The sequence below is a fragment of the Drosophila rhopaloa genome, unplaced genomic scaffold, assembly GCF_018152115.1.
Source record: "Drosophila rhopaloa isolate 14029-0021.01 unplaced genomic scaffold, ASM1815211v1 contig_218, whole genome shotgun sequence".
Classification (NCBI taxonomy): Eukaryota; Metazoa; Arthropoda; class Insecta; order Diptera; family Drosophilidae; genus Drosophila; species Drosophila rhopaloa.
Window position 1 is genome coordinate 647,363 of NW_025335104.1, and position 22,184 is coordinate 669,546.

General features: G+C 46.5%; 1 long non-coding RNA gene and 1 pseudogene across 1 annotated transcript; one reads left to right on the forward strand and one right to left on the reverse strand.

The window, feature by feature from the left end:
- Window positions 1-13,147: 13,147 nt before the first annotated feature.
- Window positions 13,148-13,649, forward strand: LOC108044612. The gene is made up of 3 exons (XR_001769308.2): window positions 13,148-13,295; window positions 13,353-13,575; window positions 13,635-13,649. It is a non-coding gene; the product is annotated as an uncharacterized LOC108044612 (long non-coding RNA).
- Window positions 13,650-16,116: 2,467 nt separating this feature from the next.
- On the reverse strand, window positions 16,117-21,598 carry LOC108047176 (annotated as a pseudogene).
- Window positions 21,599-22,184: the final 586 nt, after the last annotated feature.

Here is a 22,184-nt window from a genome sequence, read left to right on the forward strand (position 1 = left end):
CGCGATCTCTCCAAGCCGCATTAAACACCGAATCGCCAGATAGGGTGCTGGCGAAGTTCCATAAGTCACGGTGTTCAGCTTGAAGATTTTTAGAGACTCAGATGGATCTCGTCTCCACACTATGAGCTGAAAGTTTCGGTCAGCTTCGTCAACCATTACTTGGCGATACATCTTTTTTACGTCTGCTGCAAGCGCAAACTTGTGCAGTCTGAACCGAAGCAGGGTCGAATACAGCTCCTCTTGAATGGTGGGGCCAAACATCAAGATGTCATTCAACGCGACCTGCGTCGATGTACGGCTCGAGGCGTCGAATACCACTCTCAACTTTGTCGAGGTGCTTTGAGGTCGCAGCACGCATTGGTGCGGAATGAAATAGTGCGAACTGTCTGGAATTTTATTGTCAGTGGAAGACATGTGGCCCATGGCTTCATATTCTTCCATGAATTCCAGATACATCTTTTTTAAAGAAGGATCTTTGGATAATCTTCTTTCAAGCGACAAAAATCTACGTTTCGCAACTTCATATGATGAACCAAGAGTGTTTGGGTCAGATTTGAACGGCAAACGAACCGAAAATCTTCCGGACGACAATCTTTGAGTATTTTTCTCAAAGTGTTGCTCACAAAGTTGCTGCTCAGGAGTATGGACCTTGGCCTTGGGCGGCAAGTCCTCCACAGACCAAAATTTCTGCAGGGTTGTGTCTATTGACTCCAACACTTCCTCCTGGCAGCTGAGATGTACCAACTTTTCAGCATTTCTTATTTTTTCTGAGGCACATCTCCCTGACACTATCCAGCCGAGAACTGTTTTCTGCAAAATGGGAAACTCAGGCCCTTGCTTTATCTGGCCGACTGACAATAGTTCAAAGAACGAGTCTGCGCCTATAAGCATGTCTATTTTTTGGGGCTTGAAGAAGAATGGATCTGCCAATTGAATATTTTAAGGCACCCTCCAGCCGCTGGTGTTCACCGTTTGATCCGGATGATAACCAGAAATATTTTTTAGTATGTAAAATTCGGACGACAATTGACTGCTACCCACTCGCGACTTGACTATCGTGTGTATTTTCTTGGTTGCTTGAGCATTAGTTCCACCAATGCCCCGCAAGCTCAAACACACGTCCTCTCTCTTAATCTGAAGTCTCTGAGCGAGCTCGTCGGTCACAAAATTTACTTGTGAACCAGAATCGAGCAACGCTCGAGCCAAAACTAATTCGCCACTTTTTGTTTGGACGCTCACGATGGCTGTGGCAAGAATAACTCTATCCGATGCAGTCGCATGCAAAACATGCGAAGTGGATGGAGTATTCTGCAAGAGCGTGGGCTGAGGAGGAGGTGGCAACGCAAGATTTGATGGCGAATAAATGTGCAGCAATGTGTGGTGTGAGGACTTACACACCCTGCATCTCTTCGATTTGCACCTTTTTACTGGGTGGCCCTTACGAAGGCAGTTAATGCACAAGGGAGCCTTTTTTGCGAAATCGAATCTTTGCTGAACTGTTAGGGCAGCAAAAGCAGTGCAATTTCCTACTTGATGTTCTGCTGAGTTGCAAAACACACATACTTCGCGGTCGTCCATGGCAGCAACAAACGAAAAACTCCTGTTTCCATTCTTCTTTGGATAAGCCTGGCTCTGCTGAACAATTTTTGGCTTACACGCTTCTTCGGCAACCATATGCTGATAGCGCTTGTTCAGGGCCGACTCACACTCGCTCCAAAGAGGAAGCGAGGTATAATCCAATTGTTCTTCCCATTTTCTTTTAGTTCCTGCATCGACTTTGCCCATTACTAGATGGATGAGGATGGCATTCGTAATACGTTTGTCATCCCCAATGGACAAAAGAGAATCGTACAGCGCTGTGACTGTGTCGATCAGGTTTCTCAAGGCGGTAGCTGATGGCTGGGAAATCTTTGGCTGATTAAACAGTGTCGATATATTGTCAAAGAAAATTAAACAATCATTATCGTACACCCGCCTTAGGCTAGCCAGAGCTTTTGGATAATTATCCGCGGTAACTTGGAATGCCCTGACTGTTCCTAGCGCGTCTCCAGCCAAACACGATATTAGATGGTTGAATTTTTCGATATCGTGCAGAGTGTCATCTTTGTCAACAAAAGTTTCGAAAAGGCTTATAAAATTTTTAAATTCGGAATGCTTTCCGCTGAAGGTTGGAAGAGCGACGCTCGGCAAACGGCATTGGGGTGTGCGCGTTACCGGCGGAGCGGAATTGTCAACGCTCTTACGCTTTGTTTCCGCAATTAGGGAAATTAGCAACGATTTTGCTATTATCGCAGTCTCTTCGAACTCTTCGCGGTACTCATCATCTCCATCTTTCGCTTCAATTTTATTTTGTATAAGCGAAGCATTTTCGATGTGCGTATTTAGGATTTCTAATCGACATTCTAACTCAACCGTATTTAAAGAGAATCGACCCTCATTTAAATATCTTTGCGTTCGCTCTATACTCCTCATATATCCATCTCGTTGGTTTTTCAACTCTTTGATTTCCTGATTGTTACTTTCCGATTTTGGCATTTTTTTTTTTATTTTGTTATCGAAGATTTTTAAATTTAATTTAATTTATTTATTTATTTATTTTTTTTTTATATGTAAGTGTGTACAAAAAAATTTTGTTTTTAAATTTATTAAATTTAAATAATACTAACCAACGAGAGGAATAAGCTGAACGCAAGCAGTGTAGGGGAGTTATTTAAAATTAATTAAGAAATTAATTTAAGGAATCCTAAATTATTTAATAATTCAATATAATATGCCGAGCGCACGTAGTGTAGGGGAGCACACGCCAAACTCAAACACCAAAAAAACGAACAAACGTTTAGGCAGCGGCAACGCTTGCACCGTTCCAGCGATCGAAAACGAAAACGACGAAAGAGAACTCGAAAGAACGGGCTGCGTTGTCTGTGTGTGTGTGTGTATGTGTGTCCGGCTGGCGGTGCTCAACGCAATGCTAACGGAGGATGATGCACTGACCGATAACTACGGGCAACGAATATATAAACCTGACGCTTAAAAGCGCGGGAAATGGCGAAAAGCGAGGGAAATTTGAAGAAAATGCGCGGCAGAAAATTTGCCGTGGATTTAATTCTTGAATTATAACTTTTCACAATTCTCAACTTTTGCCTTTTTAATTTTGGCAAAGCAACAATTGGTGTTCACTACGACGAGAAATGGGGGAATTTTATTTTTAAAAAAACCAGGATGCCTACAAATATTTATTTTATTTTGGTCCAAAGCGATTCACTTACTTATGTATGAATAATTCGAAATATGTAAATATGTATGGATGTATATATCAGAATTATAATTGTTAGTACATGCAAGTTTTATTTATTTCTTGGTTAGAATGCTCACTATCTACCGAATTTTTCACACGAATGCAAAAAGTTAAAAGATGGGCCAAAACACAATTAAAACGCCACAGATTAGCTTTCAACTTTTCGCACTCTATACCTGCTTGGCCAATTTTGGGCTTGAGACTTCCTTTTTTTCCATTTTCACAGCAGCAAGAGGGAGGGTTCAGCAGACTTCCAACGCAGTTCCAAAGAAAACGAAAACTTTGTTGCCGTACCGACGCGAGTTTGTTTTTTATTTTTTGTTAAAATAAAAATCGCGAAAACTCCAAAAATCACGTCGGGGTCACCATGAAAATTTAATACTCTTTTGTATTAACTAAAACGCGACTTGATTGGAGAAGCGACGAATTTTTATTTGCGAATATTAGCGACGACGAAAAGGAGTGTGGTGATGATCAGATTCGATTTAACACTGGCTTTTAATTTCAATATAAAAATGCTTAAGCCTAAGCGAATTCGCGAGAGCGATTAGATCTTTATTGCGCTCCCGCTCCCGCCTTACACTATTCAACAAATTTTAAAACACGCAAAGTGCGCGAACATACCCTAAAATCCATAAGACCGCTTAACCATTACTAAATTATAATACTTCATTTTAAATCTCTTACATACTAATGGTAATAATGTGAAACTTAGATAACTATTGCTTAAATATATATTGTGGCGGCCTAGCCGTCAGGCGGGGACCCAAACCCGCCCCCTTCCCTACCGGGGGCTGATGATGAACCGCCCGTCGCTCTTCACGGTGACGACGTAGTGCCAATCCAGTCCCTTAACGGCGAAGCGAACGCGATGTCCTCGTCCGGCTTGTTCGGCCGCCCTCTCGGCGATCAGACGAATGGCCGATGTCGGCAATCGCCGCAGTTCGCCCGTCCCAATCCAACCTTCAGGTAACGGGGCTAACTCGTCTTGAGGTACCTCCGGAGTTGCTATGGATGAGGTCAACTCCTCCATGAACGACCCGTCCCAACCGGTCCCCTGGATCTCGGTCAAGACCTGATCGAGAACTCCGTCCTCCCATTCGGTCAGTGGTGCTCCTGGCGGTGCGCAGATCGGGGATTGGTGTGACGTCGATTGGACTGCAACGTCGTCCTCCTTGGCCTCGTCCGTCGGGTCCGGGTCTGCCGTACTGGCCTCCGCTGCCTCCGAGTTCTGGAATACCCGACGGAACAGGGGGCGATCTTCTACCCCGTCCTCGCTGTCGGTTGCCAACTCGCACTCCATAAAATATTTCACGTGGTGAGTCCCGTGGTGCGAACTCACGCGGCAACGCTTCGTCTCCTGCCCTCCGGTCTCCCGTGGTGAGCGCCGTAGTCCGACTGGGGATGTCTGGACCGCCTGGACGCGAGTCTCCCTCGGCGAGCGTCGTCGGCAAGTTGGCGACGTCTGGACAGACCGGGCACGGGTCTGCTTCGGCGAACGCTGCCAGCAAGTCGGGGATGTCTGCGTCTCCTGCGCGCGGGTCTTCTTCGGCGAGCACGACGGCCGACGGGGGGACGTCGGGACCTCTGCCTGGGGACGGAACGTCGCGTCCCAATCCAGAGCGGGGGGTAGCGGTAATGATGGAGGTTCGTCCACGTAAGGACCTTCGGCGTGTATCCAGGGTGTCTTAAACACGACCGACTTGACCTCGATGCGCATCATCGCGACATGCCCTTCCCAGCGGCTGACTTGGTCTTCGACCGTACGATGACACGAGTGTTCAATGGAGGGACGTTAGTGGGACTCGGTGTATCGCGGGTGACCGCCTCGAGGATCTCGCCTGGTCCACGGCTGTTCGTCGTCTCCTCGCGGTGCGTAATACCCTGGCCCCTGTGAGCGACGACCTCTCGTGTAATCCTGAGGCTCGTCGCTGTCGCTCGCGTTGCTGGAGTCGTCCTCGACGTTGAAAGCTGCCGATGGTCGATCGGGTCGTCGTGTTTCGCCGGGTTTAGGGCTCCACATGCCCGCAAACCGCGACCCACCTGTACCCGCCGTGTGGGTCTTCTTCACCTTGGCCATCGTCGGTAACCTGGTCCTCTGCGATCTCTCCCTCTTCGTCCCCCGATGTGTCCGAATCTCCTCCGCTGTATCCTTCCGCGACCCACTCGTCGCGATCGGAAAGGTCGTGATGAAAAGATTCGGTATCGTCGGAACCATCCGACAACTCGATGACTTCTTCCATCTGAAAGCGGAGACTAAACTTATAGATACGAGACCCTTATTGATTAAGCTCCCTACCTATCGGTGCAGTGAAACCTCTACTTAGAATACTTAGATAATAACATAGGGTGTGTTAGTACAATTCAGCTTAGAAATTACCGTATGACCTTGTATCCTACTTAACCTCTCGTGTCGGCCCCCTGGGTAGCCTCGTCATCTTCTTCTGCGGCGGCATTCTCGAAGTCCTCTGAGTAATAGGGTTTCAGTTGGCTGATGTTGGCGGAGCGTGAACGTCTTTCTCCGGGGCTTCGCAACAGAACAAGGTTAGGGGATGTGAACCTCGTTACGGTGTAGGGACCGTCATATTTGGGGGCCAATTTGGCGGCGAAACCCTCGGCTGCCTTCGAGAGGGGATGTTGGCGTACCCACACTTTGTCACCGAGCTTCGGTCTCCACTCACGGCGTCGAAGGTTGTAATGACGTGCTTGCTCTTGGGAAGCACGTTGGAGGTTGGATCTGACGATGTCGAAGATTCCTCTGAGTTGGAACGCTTTTCCTGCGGGGTCCTTAGATATCACCGCCGATCCAGGGGTGACCTCGTCGTATAACATAGTAAGAAGTCTGGGTTCGCGTCCTTGCGTCAGAAAGGCGGGACTGTATCCCGTCGAGTCCGATACACTTGCGTTGATGGCGAGCGCTATTTCCGGTAACAGCTCGTCCCAGGAACTTTGGTCTCCCTCGGTGAGTTGGGCTATCATCGTCTTGACAGTCCGATTCGTCCTCTCGGTAGGGTTCTCTTGTGGGCAGTATGGGGCGGTATATTGGACCTCTACCCCTTTCGTTTTCTTTCAAAGTGCGACTGGTGAATTGAGTACCATTATCGCAGACGAACTTCCGAGGGATGCCGACCCGACCCAGTATCCGTTCCCGGAATGCCTTCTGAACCTGGGCGGTGGTAGCTTTCCGTAACGGGATCAACTCCACCCATTTGGAAAAGATGTCATGAAACACGAGGAGCATGGTGTTTCCGTGCTTTGACCGAGGTAGCGGGCCGACAAAGTCGGCGCATAGAACGTCAAACGGTTCGCTTGTTACGCGGGTTAGCATTTTGCCTGCCGCCTTCGTCTGGGCGATTTTAAACTTCTGGCACGACTCGCAGCGCTGGACGTAACGCTTCGCGTCTCTAAACATGCCGGGCCAGAAATACCTCTGCGATAGTCGGGAAACGGTTTTTCGGACGCCCAAATGTCCAGCCGTGGGCGCGTCGTGGCATTCTCGGAGGACTCGGACCCTGTTTGAACTAGGGACGCACAGTTTCCATGGGAAGTAGTCCTCGTCATCCGCTCTATGTCCCAAATTCCGGTATAGTTGTCCATTTTCCGTCATGTAGTCTGAGAACTTCTCGGGGCACTCTTTTATCTTAACTTGCATACCTTGGATCCATTTACAGGGTGTCTCCATCTCGGTCATCTGTTGCAAGACTTCACAGGGTTGCCGGGATAACGCGTCCGCCACCACGTTCAATTTGCCTCGGCGGTACCGCACGTCGAACTGGAATTGTTGCAACTCCAGCGCCCATCTGGCTACCCGACCGGAGGGGCTTTCGATGGAGTTCAACCATTTGAGGGCTAGGTGGTCGGTAACCACTTCGAACCGATACCCTTCCAATTAGCACCTCATTTTCCTAATGGCCCATATAATGGCCAGACACTCTTTTTCCGTCGTCGTATAATTGCCCTCCGCGGCCGTGAGTCGACGGCTGGCGTACGCGATGACCCTCTCCTGGCCTTCGATATCTTGCGACAAGACTGCTCCTAGTCCCACGTCGCTAGCGTCAGTTTGCAACACAAACGTCTTGTCGAAGTCGGGACATCCTAACACGGGGGCGGTGGTTAACCTCCTTTTCACCTCCTCCAGCGCACTCTGTTGTTCGGGACCCCACGACCACTTCCGGCCTTTCTTTAACAGGGCCGTCATCGGTTGGACCACAGTTGCGAAGTTAGGGACGAACCGGCGATACCAAGATGCCATGCCTAGCCACTGCCGGAGCTCCTTGAGACAGGTAGGGGACTTAAGGTTGGTAACGGCCGTCACTTTCTCCGGGTCGGTTTGTACCCCTTCAGCGCTAATCACGTGGCCTAGGTAAACTAACCTCCTCCTAAAGAACGCGCACTTCTTTGGATTCACCTTCAGGTTCGCCCTCCGCAGCCTACGGAAGACTTCGGCCAGGTTGGACAAATGTTGTTCCTCCGTGGCGCCTATAACGATGATATCGTCCAAATAGGCGAAGGCGAACGGCTCCATGTCCACACCGATCACGCCATACAAAGCGCGTTGGAAGGTTGCGCTGGCCGAGTGAAGGCCGAAGGGCATGACCTTCCACTGGTATAGGCCTCTGCCCGGAACGGTGAAGGCTGTGAATTGACGGCTGTCCTTGGCCATGGGTATTTGCCAATAACCGTGCTTTAAGTCCAGCGTCGAAATGTATCGGGCTTGTCGTAGCTTCTCCAGAATATGGTTGATCCTGGGGACGGGGTACGCGTCGGGTACTGAGTGAGCGTTCTTCTTTTTGACCAACACTATGGGTGCGCTATATGGACTCCGTGACGGTTCGATGGCGTCTTCGCGGAGTAGTTCGTCCACTTGGGTGTCGATCACGCTCTGCATTGCCGGATTCCTTAGGTAGTACCATTGTTTCAAGGGTTTATCGTCTCGCATTACAATCCGATGCTCCGCCACGTGTGATACGCCTTGAAGCTCCTTGAAAAGCGCCAACTCGCGAGTGATGAATTCCCGCTGGTCGGGTCTCAGATCATCCTCTTCCGCCGTTGATTCTTCGCCCTCTGCTTCGTCGATTTCATCTGGAAAGTCCTGCAAGGCCCTTCCCGGTTCGTCGTGCCTCCCGGTCCCGTCTGCTCCGTCGTTCTTTAATTCTCCTGATGGGGCCATCTGACGCATGATCCGGTTGTGTGCGGGGACCTCACTCTGCTCTGCATACCTGGTGTCCTTATCGTCGGGTTCTTGACCCCCTAGAACCGTCATACTCCTTCCTTCGAGTATTTCCGAGTTCGTATCCTCTGATGACATCCGATCGACTTTGCTCGGCCGCAGTCGGGGGTCTTCCACCGACGGGCGCACCGAGGGCGTGTTCCCATTGCCGCCAAGAAATCCATACCTAATATCACGCGATCCAACATGGTTGGCATCACCAAGAATGGCATCCACACTCGCGTGCCAGCTAACTCCACGCGAGTACGCCATAACTTCTTCACTGCCAGGCTTGACCGATCAGCTAACGCTATCGTAGTGATGATCTCCTGCATCTCCTCAGGTCTTGCTACCATACGAGCGTACCCTTCACTCGCAAAGCTCCTCGACGCTCCTGTATCCACCGTGGCATCCACCCATCGGCCTCCGATCTGCACGGAAGCAGTGATCAGGCCGTTGCTTATCCTTAATGGTGGGTTTCTTGGTGCCGGGCTGTTACTGCCTTCGTCTCCGCTGCGCCCGCATCTCGGCGAAGACGTTGTTCGTTTCCCGGGGTATCCCGGCGACAACAGTCGACGGTCAATGTGTTCCTTCGACCGCCTTCGACAACCCCGCCTAAAGTGACCGACTTCTCCACATCTACTACAAGCTCGCTGTACGTCGACGTTCGAGAGGGGCTGTCTGAATATTCGGTGAGTTGCATTCCCTCCTTGAACGGGTACCCCGTGGCCTCGAAAGGGGTTCGGCGTCAGACGGGCGTTGGCCCTATCCCGGTCTGCAGTCGTCGTCCTAGGAATACCTGCGCGACTCGACGTCAGCTGCCTCACACTTTCGTATTCCGTTGCCATTTGGGTTAATTGCTCCAGCGTCGCGAACTCGTGGCGTCTTATATACAGACGATATTCCGGTGCCATATTTTCGTAGATCCGATAGAGTTCTTCTTCCTTTTGGTATCCGGCTTGCTGCATCTTGGTCCTCAACTCGACCAAATATTCCTTAAACGTCTCATCCGCTCCCTGGGTGTGAGCTCGGATTTCGTCCTCTAGTCGCTCGAAGTAACGTGGGGGCAGGAAGAAACTTAAGAATTCGGCGCGAAACTCTGCCCACGTAGCTTTCTGTAAGCGGCTCGTGCGGAACCATCGCGCTGCCCTACCTTCCAAAATCTCTGACATGGCGCGGGGTACTTCCTCCTGGTTGATTCCGTAGGTTGCTATCTTCTCTTCAAGTTCAGCGATCAAGGTCAGCGGGTCCGACGTCCCGTCGAATCGTAGATTCCATTTATGCATCCGCTCGGCTAGTAAATGACGAGGAAGAGTGATAATGAGTGGAACTTCTGACTCTGGCGGCTTCGACAAGCCATGATTTCCGAGTGATGAGGCGGTAAAATCTCGTGACGTGCCGGGATGGACACCTCGATAGCTTGTCAGTCTTCCGGGAAAACTATGACTGGCAAAATATGGAGCCTGCTTCTGGTCAACTTGGGCTCTCGAACTGTACTGCTCCTGTAGTTGAGCGAGTCGTCTCCACACCGATTCTGGAAACGATCCTGTGCTTACGAGTGTAGCGAACGCCTTCTGCGTTTCTGCTACGGTGCCGTCGGCGCTAAACCCGAACTCGAGTGCTAGAGCGGCTAACTCGTCTTTACGCCGGGCATAAATCCATCGTACTCCTACGCCTGGATTTTCTATCGAATCGGCTTCCTCGAACTCGCCGTCCGACTCCTTCGTATTAGCCATGGTTTATTGTGATACGTGAACCTTCTTCCTTTTCCTTTGCTTTTCCTTTTCCTTTGCCTTTTCTTTTGCTCTCACAGTTGTAACACTCGGCAGGGGCGCGATCCTTCGGGATAAAGATCTTTATCTTAGTGGGTCTTTAGGCCACTTTGGTGTTGCTCTAGTTAGCCTCAATGTCCCTGTTCGGGCGCCACTTGTAAGGATGCTCTCTGGCCAGGATACAACTCTCAGTCGGATCCAGAGGTCCTTTTACAAGAAATTTGTAAAGTCACTGAGACATAGGGCTAGAGAGTAATGTTCGCGCGGCGAACGACGATTTTTGATCAATTATCCCGAAGTGCTCCAGGACCTTCGAGGGTACGATAACGTCAGACCACCAAGTCCTTCCGGGACGAAAAATTCCACGGGCTGGACCTTCGGGCGAGGCCGCTGCCGGGTTCTATCGTGGTTGGCCGAGATACGTGGTCCGAGAGGCCAAGAATCCCACGGGCTGGACCTTCGGGCGAGGCCGCAGCCGGATTCTATCGTGGTTGGCCGAGATACGTGGTTCGAGGGGCAAGAATCCCACGGGCTGGACCTTCGGGCGAGGCCGCAGCCGGATTCTATCGTGGTCGGCCGAGATACGTGGTTCGAGGGGCAAGAATCCCACGGGCTGGACCTTCGGGCGAGGCCGCAGCCGGATTCTATCGTTGTTGACCGGCTGGAAACAAGTTTGATTAGTCGGAAGGATCTGCCTTTCCGTTAAGATGTGGGATTAATAGAGGATCTCCCATCTCACCGTCGGAGTTAATAGGATACGAAGGGATCTGCCACTTCGCGGTAGGATACGAGGAGAGGATGCGTGAGAGGATCTTCCGTCTCGCCGCGGGGGTTAGTAGGACACGTAGGGATCTGCCACTTCGCGGTAGGATATTAGAGAGGGATGCGTGAGAGGATCTTCCGTCTCGCCGCGGGGGTTAGTAGGACACGAAGGGATCTGCCACTTCGCTGTAGGATATTAGAGGGGGATGCGGGAGAGGATCTTCCGTCTCGCCGCGGGGGTTGGTAGGACACGAAGGGATCTGCCACTTCGCGGTAGGATATTAGAGGGGGATGCGTGAGAGGATCTTCCGTCTCGCCGCGGGGGTTAGTAGGGCACGAAGGGATCTGCCACTTCGCGGGGGAGGGGGATTAAGTAGGAGAATGAGGGGATCTTCCGCCTCACTACGCAGGCAGGTTAGTGGGTGAAATTCAGTAGATCGGGATAACGTGTATGTATATGGTGCAAATAATTTACCGCTCCCAATTGGCTCATCAGTCGCTAACGGCCTGAATCACTCGGGGAACAAAGGGGTACGGGGTAAAAATAAAATGCATAACAATCCGGGTTGACGTTTCTTTTCGTACGAGTTCACTCAGTTTAATTCCTTGGTTTTAAAACGTCCCTGTGTTTCACTGCGCCGATTACACTGATTCACTAACCTTATTTCCTACCGACCGCGTTCTCTTTCACACGTGTTTTCTTTATTTTACTTTGTCCGCGTGCGCGACCGATCGCTTCGAAGCCCAAGAGCCGAGAGAGAGTGCCGGAAACCGCCGTGTGACCCTCTCATCCTTTTGGACCTTTTCTCACCAAGGAAGGTTTGGTATTTTCCCTATTTTCCAGTATTTTTCTCAATGGTTGCCACCTCGGGCAGGTGGTGCGGAACCAAACTTGACCTATTTTGGTTTTATACCCTAAAATCCATAAGACCGCTTAACCATTACTAAATTATAATACTTCATTTTAAATCTCTTACATACTAATGGTAATAATGTGAAACTTAGATAACTATTGCTTAAATATATATTGTGGCGGCCTAGCCGTCAGGCGGGATCGTCACACTGTGTGGTTTCCTTGGGAAAATAAATAAAAAGAATAAATAAATCATATATATATGATTCTTCTTGTCTTGATTGGATTCTTTTGAGATTTGAATCAGGGGAGATGGAACTGACCCTAACTCTTCCTGTGCTTTCTCCAAAACCCAATTTTTCCCGTCACATCCTAGCCATTCGTCAACTGAACTGGCTATCACCCGTGGTGATAGCCGCCAGTTAAGGACTTTGGCTGGTGGTTGAGTCCTGTTGGCTTTGTTTTCCCGTTTGTGTTTTGATCCTTAAATCGAGGTGTTCGTGCAGCGCGTGTATATCACGGGTCACGAACACACATTTAAACATCCAACCGACAGAAGGTATCAAACACATCCGAGAAACAAAAGCCTCCAGATCAACAAAAAACACAACAAATGGAATTGATACAACTGACTTTACCCCACGAACACAAAATATAAATATAAATAAATAAAAATCTACGCCCTAACTATTTTATCACAAATTTAGCTATCTGCGGATGCTAATCTGTTCCCTTCTGGGCCAAGATGCCACCCGCAGGTCATCTAGTCTGTGTTGTGACCAGGAGCCATTGTCTCCATTCGGAGCCAAGCCTCCTGCCTGCTCAAAAAACATAAATTCCCCTAAATCTTTCTCTCTCTGCCTCGCAGCCCACCATTCCCGGTGCAGTTGCATGTAACCTGCTGTTGCCCTGCAAGTCACCGGGGCGGAGGCTATGCGAGGCAAATCCCTACATGCGAGACGTCGTCGTCTCGACGATTTATTTTTTTTACTTTGGGCGCCACTATGTTATGGAACTGCATTTTAGACTTCTGGGACGGCGCCGGCTAGCTCCCGAATCCCCAGGGCGGAGTATCCCCAATATCCCTACAGTATCCACAACATAAACATCGATGACACGCGTCTCACATCACAAAAAACTATCGCTCATCACTAACAAACAAAACAAACAAAATGTAAACAACGTAAATAATTATAATTGACGGGAAAAATATGGAGTTTTGGTGGCTATTGGTGACCTAGCCAAGCACGCCCACCCAACCAAGGATGCCCCGGAGGATTCTACGGAGGCATCACCCATGATCAGTTGGTCGGAGTCGCTCCTCGCGACTAAGACAGCTCCATCTCCCCCACAGCTACAACTCACTCACACATTTCGGTTTCTATATACATTTAATTATCCACAGTAAGTACTAAAGTTAACATAACTAGTACTCCTAGAAATGAATTCATCTTTTCTTAGCCTTTACGACCAAACTTGGCCACCGTCTACATATTTACGCGGTCAAAGCAGAAGATTACCTTCCTTTGGCAAAGGCTACAGGCGCCGCGTAAATAATGTTCCACCAGACACGTATTGGTGGAACTCACAGTGGAACGAGGCGCAAAAAAGGGCACACACTAGGTATGTGTCGGGTCACCTAATCCTGAGGAGCTCCTAGGGAAAAGAAGGGACAGGCCAAACGGTAAGTAGTATGCGCTGTAAACAATCCCGCCGAAAAAATAATCGCCACCTTTTTCACAGGCAACAACGAGGACAAATTGAGGGGTCTAAGTCCGGATAAATTTACAGGTCAACAGGTAAGTACATAAATTTAGTAATGTGCACATTCAAATTAACATTAATGATTTCAGCCACTTCTGGGCTAGGCGCCGGGTTAAATATGCCCCGACTGCAGCGTACTCTGCCGGAGGTCAGCAGCAACAAGGGCCTGGAACACCCCGAGGAACGGTGGTTAAGGAAGGGACAGATGGTTGTGCCTCTCGACGCGGCGCGAATTGGCAGCCGGATAACCCCAAGGCGACTTAACAGCTCGGAATGGACTCACCGGCGTTTGTTATAAAAGCGTTGGCGTCATCCGAGGAAGGCTAGTTATGCTGGTCTGCTTCGTATCGCTGGGTCGAACGAAGGTGCGTATGGATATGGATGCCAATCTCCGAATTAAATATTCCAATTTAATTAGTCCAATTTAATCCTCCAATTTAATTCTCCAATTTGAGATTTCCAATTTAAATAGTCCAATTTAGTCTTCCAATTTAAATAATCCAATTCAATTATTCCAATTTGAAATCCCGATTTAAACTTCCAATTTAAATATCCCGGGGCCCTATGTATGGGGACCCCGGTTGCCCTACGAATAATTATTTATAAATAAAATAAACTATTAAACCTAACACAAATTTCTCTAACACTCACTGTTTTTTTATATTTCGGCACAAACACTACTTCAACATTTTTCTTCCGTCTGCTGGGATAATATGGCTGCGACTATATCAAAACCTGCCTATCATTCCTATCTCGCCATATTCCCTTTGCCTCTCTGGAAATTGGCTCATTGGACATATCAATAGCTAGATAGCCAAGGGCATCAGTAGAAGGGGGCGCCACTCCAGTAGGGGTTGCCACCCTCCTACTTTATCGATAGCCCTACCAAAAACGAATACCTCCTTCTTAATTCCTCCAGCCGATTCCAACTTGAAATGCAACAACATTTGGACGATTTTCAATGTGCTCGAAAATGTACATGTATTATCTATTGCAACTTTGCATCCATTGCATCCAATAATAAAAAACAAATATAATTTAATTTTTTTTTGTTTGTAATTGAACAAAAGTCTTTCTTTTCTTGTCGACGTATGGGATTTAAGCTAACTGGAACATCTGAAACCAAAAATTCCAACGGAATTAGGAAGAGTATATGTATGGCTACAGCATGAACTAGGATTTTTAAATTGGTACAAAAATGAGCAAAATGGCGGACCCTTGAACATTTTTTTTTGAAAATCGCCTTCTTTTCAGCCATAAATCAATGTAAAAAGTACTGAAGATCTTCACCGATTTGATTTATAGTTCATGCTATGGCTATATATGCATAGAATAACGTTTTAAAATTTGGAAACGATTGGATTAATAGTTTTTGAGTAATCTCATACGCCAGTCGTAAAAATACTGTTTCGAGCAAAACGCGTTTAAAGTTTTGAGAAGCTGTGGCCGTCGCCTGAGGCTTCCAAAATAAATCGGCTATATCTTCAACAGTTTTTGAAATTTTCACTTGAAATAAAGGCGCTTTTTGATGAATTTATAATAGTTTTTTGTATGTACCCAAAAACTGGACACACTTTTTCTTATGCAATTTTTCGCGATGAATCCAAATCCGGTGCCAAAATTGCTCCAGCACCCACAGTTTAGATATATTTAGATATTCTAACCTAAAAGTGTCAAAATTGACGTTTTTGGCATATTTTAACAATATATAATTCGATAATAATTTTTTTGAACATTAGCACCAATTTTAACTTAAAGTGCAAACCTTTAAAATTTTTTTTAGTTTTTTAAATACGATTATTCGTTCCTGAGATATGACCATTTAAAGAATGTTAATATTTTTATTGAACCCCTTAACGCCCAAACCAAAATAGGAATAGTTATTTACAGAAACTTTACAGTTGTGAAACATTTCGTGGTCGCGATTACGTATTTGATATCAAATTTGCATTTTGACAGTTGACAGCTGTCAAGGCAGCTGTCAACTTTGCTAAAAAAATGCTCACAACGGTTTTTTTTTAGAAATGACAGCTAAAAAATTTTTTACTGACTGATCCAATTTGATAGACTTTTTTTTAAGAACTGATATTACTTTTAGTGCAAACCAGCAACGACGTGGACGTAGTAGTTTTTGTTCCATCGGGGTGCATGATTAATTAACTACGTCCACGTCGTTGTTCCTGGTTTGCACTAAAAGTATTAATATCAGTTTTTAAATATAAGTGGGTGCTGGAGCAATTTTGGCACCGGATTTGGATTCGAAAAATTGCATAAGAAAAAGTGGGTCCAGTTGTTGGGTCCGGGATTTTCTAAAATTTTGTTGGCCTGGGTAATCTAATTAAATATCTTATTATTAAAGCCTTACTTATATATATGTTCTTAAAGTTTGCAATTAAATTAAATTAGTTAATAATTCATCGACTTCGTCATCTTGATCGTCATTTAAATATTTTTCATTTTTTTTTTAAGCATGATGTATTTTTCCGGCAGGTGTATGTATTTTACGTATGGCAACATTTCCCATGCCTGCGCAATCCATATCTGAAAATTAAAAAGAAGTACTTAAAAATTAAACAATTTTGATTAAATAAATATAGCAAAACTTATGCTTAATATTGCATTTAAAGTATTTAAATGCATTTTGTTGCGCAATTTTGTTTTAATTATGTTCATTTAGCTAAAAGCCCGTTCCACTTCGGCATTGGACCACGGTAAGGAAATCATTTGAATTGCAAAAAAGGCAAGTGATGGCTTATTTTCTCCAGCATCCTTATAATCCTATGCCTCTGCCCAAAATTTTACGGTATTATTAATATTTTCCCATTCTGCCTTATTTTGGAGCCAAGCATCGCGAAAAATTAGTTTATATTTCACATTCGGCATTTTAGCAAACGATTTATTTAATTTCACAACTCCAAATGATAATAATAAGCTATATTTTAAGATATAAGCTAGATGCAAATTTTACAAGCTTTTCAGTTTCAAATTAAATAAAGTTAAATAACTCCTCACAAATAAAAGAGAGTTTGGAGAATACAGCTGGAGTGAGTTTGGAGAATACAGCTGGAGAGAGTTTGTAGAGGAACGAGAAGAAAGTTTGGAGAATACGGCTGGAGAGAGTTTGGAGAGAAGGAGTAACGGTAGAAGGCGGCGGACTTTGGAACCTAGTATAGTGCCGTGCGCAAAGACGAAAAAGGAGAAGCCGAGAATTAATAGGATACGCCGACCTATATAAGCAGGCCGAGCGCAGGAAGCGGGATCAGTCGATCACAAGGAGTCAATCCGACGAGATCAGTAGACAAGCAGCAAATCAGTGAACAACACAAGCCAAGTTAACATCAGGAGGAAGCAGAGCCGCGCCGAGTCAACAAGGAGCAAGATCGCTACATCAAGACGTTCGGGACTTAGAGTTGAAGTCTCCGAGCTGAGAAACAGGTAGCTGAGGTCCTTCAGGCATCAGGCGGCTAAGTCTAGGCGCTTTGTTCTAATTCTTCTCGCGATTTGAGCTTGGCGTATTGCTCGGCGAATCCGACAGAAGTGAATAAGAAGAGTCCTTCGACAAAGAACCGTGGGCTCGGAAGGGAAGTTGTCCAGAACCATCTGCCGTGCGAAAACAATTGCCTTGTCGAATTCCGGCGTACGCCTGAACCGGTAGGCGGGAATTGTGCAGGCCCTGGTGCGACTAGCCAAGAAGGACGTGCGTCCGAAACACGGGTGTCTCGAGAGGCGTCGAGAGCACAGTAGTTCACCGCCAGAGTCCTAGAAAGGCAGCTGACCAAATCCCGAGAGCCAAAGACCCGTTGCACCTAGTCTCACAAGAGCACGCGGACAACGGAGCCAGGAGATCGTGCCGTGAGCAGAGCAAGGACACAAGAAACGACGAGCAGTCGTCGCAGGCCCAGCAGCAACCAAGCCATACTCCGTCGTATCCACTCCACGGCTAAGAGGCGAGGGCGGAAGCGTTCGTCTTGAACCTAGCGTCCTGCCACAGGGACAGATCCAGGGACGGGAGGCTGTGGCTGCGAAAGACGTACGCTTTGAGAGCCCAGTGCCTATTCACCCTAGTCTGGGAACGGTAACGCATCCCTAGACCCACATAGCCCCGAGGCAGAAGACAGCGGAGGCGTTCCGGAGCAGCGAGCAACGAGGCAGCGGAGAAAGACGGTGGAGCAGCCACAATCCATCAGGGAAGGCGTTGAGACAACCATCTGTCACCATTAGTCCCAGGCCGAGGGACAAGTCGTCGAATAAAGATCCTAGTATAAACATCCTAACATTTTGTGCGTTCTTATTAGACAATCGGGCGGTCACGTTTATATAAATTTGGTGGGACGAACAACACACATCTTCTGAGCTAGCCGCACTATACTCGTAGCGAGCAGACCATACAAATCAGTTCGTTACATCTGGCTCCCAAAACGTGATTGTCCGGTCGGTGAGAATCAGCATCTAAAAAGAAATGGGGAAAGGTTGGATATATCTCAAAATTGCTGAACCCTGACGCCGAGGAGCTCATAGCAAGTCTTGGAGTGGACAGCATGAAGGAAGCTGGAAGGAGTCGAAACACAAGCCAAGAGAGAAAATCAGGGCAGCAAATACCTAGCACACCAGATTACGCCAAAATCGCAAAGCAAGTGCCAGAATGGTCGTTCAAATTCGATGGCACAGAGAAACCACTGGAATTCCTAGAACAGGTAAAGAGGTCCGCAAACACGTACGGTCTGAACCTGAACATAATCCCACGTGCAATGCCAGAGCTATTGCAAGGCACTGAAATGGTTTATTTCAAACAATAAACATTGGAGAACATGCGGAGTGTTCAGCGAAAGTTTCGAGACATACATTCTGCCGAGAGGGTTCTTCTCGAAATTGGCAGACAAGGTAAAACAGCGGAAACCGGGTTTCAGGGAACCGTTCAAAGATTACATGGTGGACATGCAGACTTTGATGAGGCCACTCGGGTAAAAGAAAACCTAGAAATAATCAAGGACAACTGCACACCAGACCTGAGAATTTCATTAAAAAAGTACAAGGTGGATGATCTAGACACATTAATGATCCTGGCTGACGAGTACGAAGAACTGAACAAAGAGCGAGAAGAGTTCGTTCACGAACACAAGTTTTCACGAAACAAAACGGCAGCACCACCAAAAACTACATGCAGGAGATGTGAAAACAGCACGGTAAACCAAACACAACAAAGCCAGCCAATGAACACATTATGGAGGCCTCCAAACACCACTCAGATGGCACTTAACCCAATGCCAAGAGCCACCAATGCACAGACCCACATAATGTCCTCCGATGTGGAGGACACGAACACTGGGCATGAGGATGCAGAAACCAAAGATTACTGTTCTGCTGGGTGTGCGGTAAAGTTGGCGTCAGGAGCGTAGAGTGCTGCCACAAAGCGGGAAATGGGCAGCGATCCCAGTCGCAGAGAGGCGCACAGGGGTCGCAAAGTGCCTCCTCTCCAAATTAACTGGCAAATTGATCGAGGAAGAGCTGCAGTTATCCACGTCCGTTGAAATTGGAGGTGTCGCATACAAGGCCACAATTGATACGAGAGCTACGTCAAGCTTCATTAACGAGGAGCTGGCGGATACACTGGCTGACAAAGGAAGGATCACAAGGACAAGACGGCCATTTAGGTTGGCAGACGGCAGATGCATCAGAATAAGCTCACAACTCGAGATCACGGTGGAAACAAACAATTGGAGATGAATCTTCTAATACTTCCAGGAGTAGTGGATGAGCTAGTGCTGGGATGGAATTTCCTCACGGGAGTCGGGGCGGAAATAAAATGTGCCGGGCATGAATTGCTAATATCTGCAAGAAAACGGCACAATGGATGCCTGGAAGAAAGGCTGTCGGTGGCTGTAGATTCACACTTAAGTGATGAAGAGAACACTGAGAAATTCCTCGACAAACAGCTGGCAGATTTCAGCACCATGTCAGAAACATCTACAGTGGCCGAGCACCAAATCACCATGAAAGACGAAAAGCCAATCAAACAGAGGTATTATCCTAAGAACCCAAGAGTCCAAGGAGAGATCAACTCAAAAGTGGACGAGCTGTTACAAATGGGCTTCATAGAACATTGAAGAAGTCCATACAATAATAAAAAACAAATATAATTTAATTTTTTTTTGTTTGTAATTGAACAAAAGTCTTTCTTTTCTTGTCGACGTATGGGATTTAAGCTAACTGGAACATCTGAAACCAAAAATTCCAACGGAATTAGGAAGAGTATTTTTAAATTGGTACAAAAATGAGCAAAATGGCGGACCCTTGAACATTTTTTTTTGAAAATCGCCTTCTTTTCAGCCATAAATCAATGTAAAAAGTACAGAAGATCTTCACCGATTTGATTTATAGTTCATGCTATGGCTATATATGCATAGAATAACGTTTTAAAATTTGGAAACGATTGGATTAATAGTTTTTGAGTAATCTCATACGCCAGTCGTAAAAATACTGTTTTGAGCAAAACGCGTTTAAAGTTTTGAGAAGCTATGGCCGTCGCCTGAGGCTTCCAAAATAAATCGGCTATATCCTCAACAGTTTTTGAAATTTTCACTTGAAATAAAAAAAATTTATTTTTTGAAGCCGAAAATGGGGGTTCCCCTAATTAAATTTTCCGATAAGAAGCTTGAATTAATGATTAAATTGTGTTTTTATAGATTTTTACGCTTTCAAAAGCGCATATTCACATTTAATGCAAACTTAATGGCTAGTAGCGATGTGGCTGAAGGCTAATTAATATTTTATATAAATCTTACTATATTTATAAAATCGATGATATACATTTTTTTTACATATTATTTTACCGTTAATAAGTTTCAAGCTAATTCGCCGAAACAGATTAAAACAGATGAGTAATCATTTATGTTGCGAATAACTTATTTTGTGCCTCTGCTTTTTTTGTAGAATGCCACTAAACATTTTTATAGATATAAAACAAATGCAGAGCTTAAGACTATAACAAAAAAGTCGAAAAAAAATACACGGCATAGGAATTAAGCTTTGAATAGAGCACGGCAACGCATTCACAAAATAACAGCATTATTTACAAAAAAATACTTACTAGCAATTTAAGCCTACTTAAAATCCTTGACAATCTCCACGATGCTCTGGTAGGTGCCCGTGACGATTCCCAGGACGGCCACCGACAGGATGAGGATGTTCTTGATGTACGGCCACGCCCCCAGACCCTTGGGCACCGGCGCCCGCGTCACAAAATCGATCTGCACCGGAATAACGAAGGGCAGACAGGTAGAGCACAGTGCGCCGATCAGCGAGATGAACAGATTTAGCTTGGGAACGACCAGCGCGACGCCAAACGTCATCATTACCATTACAAAACGTAGGCAAACCTGCAATGTAATGGGATATTTTTGAGCACAATTGTTGGACCGTTTGAGTGGGGGCCACAGGATCTTCATCATCACAAAGAATTGGATGGGATAGCCCAGGAAAACGCCCAAGGCTGCTACCACTTTTACCACCTGCAAAAATACTTCCTCCACCACCAGATTAAGCGTTATGCTGCAGGCGACATCCTCGACCCATCGCACTTAGCTAACGAATCCGGTGAAGATGAACAGGGCTGTGGTGAAGAACATCGCACATCACGGCGATTATGGGCAGCAGGATGGTGCCAATCCAATGTTTTTGAAGCAATCGCCATGGCGAAGAGTCCTGCGCCCACGCTGCCGTTGAAAAGATGGGTGGCTGCCTTCAGTTCGCTGGTTTCGTGGCCACGCCGACGCACCGGATCCCCGTTCTTGAGATCACTGCCCTTCTCCAGACCCTTCTCCTGGCCCTTTTCGTGACCCTTATCGAGTCCATTCTCCTGCTGCCTCCCAGTTATTTCCAATGTCCTTCCCATTTCGCCTGCTGCTTCGATCACCTTTTGATCGCTGCGCTGCTGTTGCTGTTGATGACTGCTGGTAAGTATCGCTGGGGTATCGGAAAATCGCAGAAAAATAGAACCGCTCACATCAAGAACTTAAACTAGACTGGCTAAGCGTGCATATTCAGTGCATTCACTCTTGAGTGACTTTTCCAGTGAAGCCACGTAGGGGAAAAATTAAAAAAAAAGAGTTTTTCATTTGTTCGATCGAACATTGAATCGATTCCCATGGCAGTGTTGCCAGGTTTTGAGCGCCCGTATATACTAGATTGTTGAAAAAAATAACCTAGAATAAGCTAAAATTAAAAAAAAAAATGTTAAAAACATGAAAAATAAAAGAAAACATGAAACCTTATTGTGTTTTTAATTGGTTGGCAAAAATCATTGGGGGCTATATTTAAGATTATGTCTTTAAATTACCATTGCGACAGTTTCGGAAAGGCGCTTGTTGATGAATTTATAATAGTTTTTTGTATGTACCCAAAAACTGGACACACTTTTTCTTATGCAATTTTTCGCGATGAATCCAAATCCGGTGCCAAAATTGCTCCAGCACCCACAGTTTAGATATATTTAGATATTCTAACCTAAAAGTGTCAAAATGGACGTTTTTG